This window comes from Dipodomys merriami, unplaced genomic scaffold (genome assembly GCF_024711535.1).
Source record: "Dipodomys merriami isolate MVZ:Mamm:240054 unplaced genomic scaffold, mDipMer1.0.p SCAF_135, whole genome shotgun sequence".
NCBI lineage: Eukaryota > Metazoa > Chordata > Mammalia > Rodentia > Heteromyidae > Dipodomys > Dipodomys merriami.
This window is the reverse complement of record NW_027202660.1, coordinates 301,262-311,010: the sequence shown is the minus strand read 5'-3', so window position 1 is coordinate 311,010 and position 9,749 is coordinate 301,262. Positions and strand designations below refer to the sequence as shown.

Here is a 9,749-nt window from a genome sequence, read left to right as displayed (position 1 = left end):
AAGTTGATGCTGACACGTTTCCTTTTCTGTGAAAGTCCTGGGTGTCAGGAAGGACGTGCCATACATATGCAAACCTATATCCTATGTAATCAATGTGATCACTGTTCTATGAGTCATAATAGTCAATAAAATGAGAAGTCAATACATGAATAAAACAAAAAATAAAATAAAAAACTACACTGAATGCAATATAGAATCAACATATGCATATAAATATAAATCATATATTTAAAACGTACACAAATAGGATGTTTTCTAGTGGTGGGCATCGATTTCAGGCCTAAGGAACAGACTTTGAATTTCTTGAATTCAAGGAGGCAAGCTTCCCCTTTCTACACAGTGCAACAGCAGGGATCCCTAGGCCATCAGTTCAAATTCCAGTCCTGGCAGAAAAAAAAATAGCATCTCCATGCTATGTGATGCCCAATTCGTAGGTATTTCATTTGGCCTGCATTTAATGAATGTGATTGTTTAAATGCTTCATAAATTATTAATTAATATCGACCAGTGTCCTATAATGTAATTGTGTATAGTTTTATCCTCAAATCATTCAAGTACTGCCCATTTAATCATGATATACATCACATTCCTTTGGTAGTCATATGAATAGGAATGAGTTTCATAGGATCTCCTGCCATTTGTTGGTGGTAGGACCAGGATTCAAACTGTGGGCTCCAGCTCCTACCACTTCAACCTGAGGATAGGGAACTCACAGGTCTGTCAAAGAACATCAGCAAAACCAATGATTAGCCAGGCATCAGTGGCCCCCAGCAGTCCTCCTTAAAACTTAAAAGGTTGTGAAAGGAGGATCATGGTCAAAGTCACCCTAGACAGGAAAGCCCTTGAGACTCCTGTTGAACTAGTGCCAACAAAGCCAGAAGTAATGCCATGTGGCTCCAGTGTAGAGAGCTAGCTTTAATCAAAAGCAACTCACAGATTGTGCCCAGATCCTGAGTTCAAGGTCTGGGAACAAACAGACATAGACAACAATCTGTGCAGCCATCCGGCTAAAGCAGGTCACCCTCTTGTCCCCAACTGGCATGGACAGAGTTCCCTGGGAAATAGGCTGCTTCATTTTGACTCCGCCTATTCTGCCTGCATCACAGGATTCCAGCCACACCCCCATTGTTTCATGGTGCTTTCTGACCAATGGGATACAAGAATGGTGGCCACGCCCACATTCCATGTCGACCAGTAGCACTATGATTCCCTCTGTTTGTTGACACCACTACCAGCAGTTGAGAAAGGTAGAGGTGGCTGAGTGGTGAGCAAGATACTCGAGGCCTAGGAGGAAAGGCCTTCCTCAGGCCCATCGTGTGCCTGCCTGAGCCCTGGCCCCCTCCCACCTTCCCCATGGAGCAGCATTTCAAACCTGGTGCTGTGTGCTCAGATCCATGTTTTCCTCAGGCAATGGTGCAATGGTGTGCCACGAGCCAGCTTGCGGCCCTGACCTGGTCCTGGCTCCCCTGTCCTCTGCTCAGGGCCTGAGTGTGTGTCATGCCTCTGCCATTGCTGCTTGCCCCACCTGTAGCAGCTGCCAACAGCTTCTGCCAGCAACACTTGTGAGTGGCTGCCACACATCCCTGCACCCTGCACCCCATGTCCCCTCCTCTCTGACCCGGACCTGCGCCTCCCCTGTGCCCCACAGTCTGGTCCCCGCCCTGCCACAAATGTGCCCCAGGGGTGGGGGTGGGTGTTGGCCCGAGGATCTCACCCCCATCCCCAGCGGCTAGTGTCCCAGGAAACCGGGAGATATATGGTTGAGTGAGGAGTGGGCGCCAGAGATCCCCTGGCCTGGAGAAGTGGGAGCCACACTGCCGCACATCTGCACCCTTCCTCTCCCTGGTGAATACCCGGTGGCTTTAGTCAGAGGTGGGGAGGAGCATGTCTACACCTGCCTTCTGGGGTATTTTTCTTTCTTTCTGGGGATGGGAGGTGTTGGATGCAGAAGATAGACACCCTTGCTGTGTGAGCCCTTGTGTTCTGTGTTTGGTCAACCTTTCACCTGAAGACAGAGAGACAGAGAGACACATAGAGAGAGACATAGAGAGACAGAGAGAGAGAGAGATAATCTTTTTCCTTGTACAACCTAACTGTGCTCAGGTGAGTGATCAGTTGGCAAATTGCAGGTGCTGCATGGATGAGTCTTCTGTCACCGTTCTGGATGTGTGTGTGTGTGTGTGTGTGTGTGTGTGTGTGTGTGTGTGTGTGTGTGTGTGTGTGTGTGTGTGTGTGTGTGTGTGTAGAATTGGGTTCTAACAAGGAGGAAGAATGCTTTGGTAACTTCTACCTGCTATCTTTGAGGCTGAGATCTGGGGACCTGGAAAGGTGTGAGGCTTGAAAGGGACACAGCACTGTTAAATTACAAGAACAAGCGATCTGTGTGCAATGGAGCTGGGTACTCCCTTGGGCCTGGTTGGTGGCAGTGGGAGATTTGGAGGACCTGGGAGTGTGGTCTGCAGGGGATGGCTTCCCAGGGGGACAGAGAGCATGACCAACACTTAGTAAGGATACGAGTTCTGCTAGTATGGAGCGCAACAGCATAGGTCAGACTCTGGGTCTTCTCATCATGACGTCTGATGAGCGAGGCCAACCCTATCTTAAATCTTGAGCTGTGATCTTCAGATCTCAGCCTCCTGAGTACCTAGGATTATAGGCATGAGCCTCTGACACTGGCACTCTGGTTCTTTTTGGTATATTAGGTTTAGACCTAAAGACCTTAGGCTTGCCAGTCAGGTCTTCTACAATGCGAGTCAAGCGTTTCTGTCTTGGGCTTTTCTGAGATGGAGAATTAATATATGCTCAGGCTGGGCTGGATCATGGTCCTCCTATCTGTGACAGGCATGAGCCACCAGGCCTGGTCTAGTGTAGTTGGGAAGGTAGACATGTAGCACCACGCTCAGTCATTAGTTTAGATGGATTGTCCGAAACTCAGTCCACAGCAGCTGATTCTTGACCAGAGGTGAAGCTCTGGGTTGGGCCTCAACCATTGGACTTCAATCTCCTCCTGGTACAGTTGAGGAAACAAGGGATTAATACAGAGGGATCTCTGCAGCAGAGACAGGCACAGAGGGAGGGGCCATCTGATCCTGTTCTTGGCAATTCTGTGACCATATGATAGGAAGATTCCCAGAAAGATCTCAGATGGTGTGTGTTATTAATGGTGAAACAGGTATAGGATTATGAAACAAAACATGGATCTCTTTCTTTATTACCTTATCCCCATGAGTAACGGGATCCTTCATTTTGTTCAGTTTTGAAGCTGGGGAAACTGAGGCACAGAGAATCCAGGTGACCTACTAATGACTCCTAGCTGACAGGAAGCTCGGCCTGACTTCTCTGCCATGCTCCTTAGGACAATGGGTGTTATTCAGTCCACTTCTTGTGTTGGGAAGTCCACTTCTTTTCAGTCATGGGGCTTGAACTTTGGGCCTGGGGCAGCTCCCCGAGCTCCTCAGCTCAAAGCTAGCACTCTACCACTTGTGTCACAGCACCACTTCCAGTTTTCTGGTGTTTTTTGGAGAAAAGAGTTTCACAAGTGTTCCTGCCGGGCTGGCTATAAACCAAGATCTTCATATCTCAGCCTCCATTGTACTTAGGATTATAGGCCTGAGCCACCGGCACCTGGCTTAAGTGTAATTCTGACCTTCTTTCTTTCTCTTTCTCTCTCAGGAACTGATTCAATGGGTGCTGGAGGAGGTGGCCGAGCATCCCCATATGGTTGGAACCAAGGTGGCCCTCTCATTCTGGAGGTAGACTGTGGCAAAGGCTCTGTCTTGCTCACTCTGTTGTACCAGCTCCATGAGGTAATTCCCTCTGTGCCCTCGCTACACTGTGACAATAATCCATTGTCCAACTAGCCTTACTGGACTCAGTACTGTGTTCAATGCTCTTTTCTAGCAAAAATTTCTGGTTAAAATTATGATACATAGTTACATAATGAAAATGTAATGCCATCTTAAGAAAGTCATTTAGGGTTCTGGGAATGTGGCTTCATGGTATGGTGATTGCCTAGCATGCATGGAACCCTGGGTTCAATTCCTCAGTACCACATAAATTGAAAAGGAAACACTGGAAGTGGTCCTGTGCCTCAAATGGTGGATGGTTAGACTTGAGGGGAAAAAAAGCACCGAGATTTAGCTCCAGGACTGCCAAAACAACAACAGCAACAACAAGAACAACAGTCTAAGTGAGATTTGGAAACTCTTTTGGCAAGTCATCACACCAAAAGGGCAGAAGCTAATTAACAGTTGTGAAAGAAGAGAAGGAATAACTCCAGATGGAAAGAAAAAATGATAGTAACTAAGGCATAGCAGAAACCGTTCTAGGAAACCATTTTTGGATATTGAAGAACTAGTTATCAACTAGGCTTATTCCTCATTGCCTTTAGCATTCAAAATATCCTAGGCTAGTTCTTAATCTCTGTGTGATAAATGTATCTCCTTCTATGCTGTTCTTTCATACCTGATCTCCTTTGCTTTCTAAAAATCTGTCTTTCTATATTTCTCTGTGAACATTTTCTGATACTAAATACACTTACAAAGATGGAAGAGGATGCTAATGTAAGAGTCCCATAGCTCATGGGTCATTAATGTAACAAAATGGGAAAGGAGGACATATTTATTGCTAACTCAATCATTCTGACAAGCTTCAATGTCACATCATTTGGTTCAGATTTCCATTCTTTGTCTACATAGTGACATTAAGTGCACATAAATGCAAATATGAGCCGGGTGTTGGTGGCTCATGTCTGTAATCCTAGCTACTCAGGAGGTTGAGCCCAGAGGATTGTGGTTCAAAGCCAGCTTGGTCAGGAAAGTCCATGAAACACTTACCTTCAATTAACTCCAGAAACTCGGAAGTGGTGCTGTAGCTAAAGTGGTAGAGTGCTCAATTTGTGCTGAAGAGCTGAGAGACAAGGCCCAGGATCAATATTCAATAATCACAACCAACAAAAAATTACAAATATGGCTTTAAGTTTCCCTCAAAGGAATGATGAAGTCAATAGTAATCTTCCCAAATGATTTAGTAGTGCACCTACTTTTGCTGAGTTATTTTTTATGGCTTCTTTGCTAAACATATTCTCTTCTTTAAAAATTGCCAAATAGTAACTTTATAATAAACTTCATCTAATATTTCTTGGTTCAAAAAGAAGTACATACAGTTGATGTCACTTAGCTTTCTTACTGTCTTAGTTCAAAGCCAACCCAGGCAAGAGAGTCTGTCAACCCTTATCTGTAATTAAACACCAAAAAAGACAGAAGTGGAGGTTTGGCTCATGCTGCGGAGTACTAGCTTTGGGCCAGGTGGGAAAGAAAAACAACTGGTTAGGGACAGGGGCCAGTCTCTAAGTTCAAGCCCCAGAACCAGCACAAACTAAATAAACAAGGAAACAAAACAAACCCTGGGTATTTCTTTGGGACTCTCCTTAAAATAGTGGTGGTCTGAAAATAGGCTGCTTTTTCTGATCATACTCACTGGATCCTGCTTTTTTGGAATCCTTATTGCTATGGAAAACTCAGGACCAGACTAAAGGAATTGATAACTGATTCCTGCAACAAGAGAATCATCTCAGGAGTGAAACATCCATCCATAAGACACTTTAAAACCTCCATATCTTTGCTTCTTTGCAGTAGAACATTTTTAAAGTAAAGTGACTTCCTTTTGTTCTATACTGGGCTTCAAATGACACATTGTTTCCTTTTGTAATACTCTCAACCAGATGTTCACAGACAAGTTTTATATGAGTAAAGGACACACTCACAAAAGTCAGGGACAGAGTTTCCTTCCAGCCTAGGATCCTTTTCTTATACAGTAAAAAAGAAAGCAATAGTTAACTTGAACTTTGTCATTTCTCTATGTTCAATTCCTCTCCTAGGATCAGTTTCCACATCCAGTAACAGTTACTTCCACTTTCTTCCAGTAACAATCTATGGTGCTGCTCCAGAAAAAAATGAATGTTTTCTGGCTTCATTGAAATAGCACAAGGATACTTTTGGCCATGAGGTAACACGTGTTTCAGAGACAACTTAGTAAAGAGAAATGAAATTTAAATTGCTTATAAATACATTATCCATGAGAACATTTTGTTCAAACTTCCTATGTGCTCTGTAAATTAAGGTGAATTTTAAATAGGAAGAAGGTTCTCAGATCATTTTTGTGAGTCTATGTGCTGTGCATTAATTTCCCAAGTGTACATGAGTTAAGAGTAAGACAAACAATAGCAATTATAGGAGAAAAAGAAGTTCTGTGTTTATGTATAAGTGTTCAATACAATATAGAAGACTCAACAAATAAGAACACATTGAAAAAATAAAGCCAAATACAATATGTAGATTTATGGGAGTGATATAGAGAAAGCATTACTCCTATGTGGAACATGAAGCATGAGGCCACTGCCTTTCTAAATCACGCTTGCTAATCACGTAAATGTGCAAAAAGGAGAATGGAAGAATGATTCTGTTTCCAATGCAAGTCAGATATAGGAGAGTAGACACATAACTGGAAAAAAGAATCCATCTTGAGAGAACAGGAATTATACTAGCAATGAACCTGGTGGCTAAGATCACATTTCTTTTTCTTTCCTTTTCTTATATTCTTTTTGTTGTTGTTTTTGTTGTTTGTGGCACTTGAAATATAGGACAGGTTGCTGTCCCTCTGAAATGCAGCTCAAGGCTAGGGCTCTTCCACTTGAGCCACAGTGCCACTTCCAATTTTCTAGTAATTATTGGAGAAAAGAGCCTGCAGGACTTTCCTACCCGTGCTGGCTTTAAACCCAAATCCTCAGATTTCACAACAACTTGGTTTATGATCACGTTTCTAACAGCGTACACTCAGGATATGTAATGTATATGTTCAACTATCTTTATATGAATTCTTGAGTTAAAAATCTGGGCTACAGGTTAGACTTTACACTCCCAAAAGTGTTTGAAGTTTAAAAGTTGATAGTCCTGGAAAAATAAAACCTAAGAATGTAAAGGAGTCTGGGAAGTTCAATTTGCATCCAGCTTGGACAGTATGGGCTTTGAGACACTACCTATAATTAATCAGCCAAAAACTGGAATACCAGTCACGAGCAACATTGCTGAATAACAGCTTTAGGTTTTTGCATACATACATAGGAACATACACATACACACAGAGGCACTTATAGGTGCACACAAAAAGACACAAATGAAACAACTCTCAGAATATGTATAAAAGTTAGAAAACAATAGAAAATAAGTCCTGAGTAAGATTAGAATCAAATGATAATTTTAAATATTAGAAAGCCTTCAAGTGAACTTTCCCCCAGAAGTTGATAATATTACATAGGTAGGGACCAGAGATAGTAAGAAAGTCAAGTAATCATTATTATTATAGGATCCATGGTGGAATGAATCAGGGAACCCTGCAGGTGCATCTGAAAATGTTCATATCCTGTGTCAAATGTTAAAACATCTTTGAAAATAGTACATAAACAGTCTGAGCATTCAGTCTAGTGGATAAGATCATAGGAGAAGGTCAGAATTGCTAGTCTGTTTCTAGATTAAATAAACAACTATGGCAGGGCAAAGTGCTACAAGCTTGGAATTGTAGCACTCAATTATTCTACCTGGACCAGGTAGAATAATTTTGTCTCATTAAAACAAACCAAACAACAAAAAAGGAATACCCAGTTGGAAGTTTGGGCTAATTTTGTCATTATGTTTTGAGAAGTCAAGTTTCCTATTGAATGCAACTAATATATATCCACACTTGTGTTTTAAATGCTCTCATCATTACAGATGAAAAATAGATCATGATTCCCATCCAAAAATTTGCAAAAGTAAGTAAGCCTCATTCTGTTGGATTCCAAATTAATGTTGAAGGATTACAACAGCTTAAATCTGGAGAAATAGCAAAGATCGTCTAATGTAGGACTTTGTAGACCTTGTTAAATTAGAATTTAGATTTAAAATATATTTTTTGGTTTTGTTTGTAATTTCATATTCTATAGTATACTACAAAATTCTTTTTAAGTAGAGGGATTAATTGTTAATTTCACAAATGATTCTGGCATTCTGTTTGTCTATATATTCTTTCAAGAGAGTTATAATTAGAACATAGTTAATAGATAATTCCCACAGTTCATGTATACTGTGTTAATGTGAATAATCTAGACAGAGTTGCCAAAAATGGATGACATTAATTTATACATTTAGAAAAACCAATTTTTTAAGGGTTTGGTTTAATATGGTATGAAGAGAGTAATTGTGTGACATCTTCTTTCTTCTACCTATTTGTAAAACAGGAAGTCATTTCCTTATTTACGTACCTCTGTATACATGGAGAAAAATGCTAGGTTTGGGGTTTGTTTTCAATTTTGTTTTTGTTTTATTGGTTCATCCTAGAGCTTGAACTCTTGGCCTGGACAGTATCTCAGAGCCTGTTGATGCTCAAGTCTCGTGCTCTACCACTTCAACCTCAGTGCCACTTGAGTCTGGCTTTTGTTGAGAATTTTTTTGGAGATAAGATTCTAAGAAGCCTTCCTGCCTGGGTGGGCTTTGAACCATAATTTTTTTTATCTTAGCATCCTGAATATCTATGATAGTTAAAAAAATATAAATATAAATAATATTTGCAAGTGTTCTGATCTCAAGAATACCAGTGGAGGAAAAATGATGCAGCTGAATGTATTGTGGTGTTCTTTTCAGAACAAGGAGGGTGTCACATTAGCAGAGGTATAGTATTTTTTCAAAATAGAGATAAGATATTCATGATGTGAATTAAGGAATTTTAAGGTGCCCCATAAAAGTTGGAAACTGTTGGGCTAGGATGACTTTATGGCATAAATCTTGGGATTGGTGGTCATAGAAAAAATAGCTTACGCTGATAAACAATAGCTTACTCTTGAATAATTAATTATTACACATACTTCATAGTTTTATCCTCTACCAATATGTGGCTATTTTTCTGTTGACTTCTCAGTCTGTAACACCCCATTGGAAACTAAATCTATTGCAGAATTATATAACATGCAAACAGGTACTGTTTGGAATCTCTCAGGAATGTTGAGAATTTAAAAATTAGTAGTTATTAGTCATAGGAATTTTGAAGAACACATATATTCTTTCCTATTAACTACTTACTTTTAAAAGTTATGGGTTTCCATAGCATTAAACAGTTTTCTGTTTTAGAATGAGAAAGTACTAAATTTATACTTTTTTGAAAAAATTGGCAAGTATATTGTGGAAATATTGTCTAGTTGGATAACATTCAAGTTGATGACCCTCTGATAAAAAAGGGGTAATTAATTCAAATTAGATGCCAAATAGTATTGATTTTTAAAATATTACTACATAAAGAATATTATTTCCTGTGCCAATACAGTGAAATTATAGTTTATGCAGCTTGTTTTTCAATTTTATTATCAAAGTGATGTACAGTGGGGATACAGTAATTATAAGTTATTAAATAATAACTTTTCAAATTTGTTAACCTTCTCTCATTTTTCTCACAGTTTTCCTTCACCCCTTCATCCCTCACAAGTTGTAATGTACATTTCCAATATATTGTCTTGTGAGTATTGCTATTGCATTGGTTTCCCTTTTGTCCTTTGTCTCACCATTATGCTTTTCCTCTTCCCTTCACTAATCAAGGTAAATGTATATACAATACAAAATGATATACCGGAAGGATAAACCATAGGGGGAAAACCAAAGAAAACCGAAATCACATAGTTCATCAAAAACAACAACCACAAATGAAAAAATCTGGTTCCATATCTT

General features: G+C 40.2%; 1 long non-coding RNA gene across 1 annotated transcript; it reads left to right on the top strand.

The window, feature by feature from the left end:
* Nucleotides 1-3,678: 3,678 nt before the first annotated feature.
* On the top strand, nucleotides 3,679-9,521 carry LOC138825143 (uncharacterized). Its single transcript, XR_011371353.1, has 4 exons — nucleotides 3,679-3,806; nucleotides 5,924-6,006; nucleotides 7,767-7,807; nucleotides 9,482-9,521. It is a non-coding gene; the product is annotated as an uncharacterized lncRNA (long non-coding RNA).
* Nucleotides 9,522-9,749: the final 228 nt, after the last annotated feature.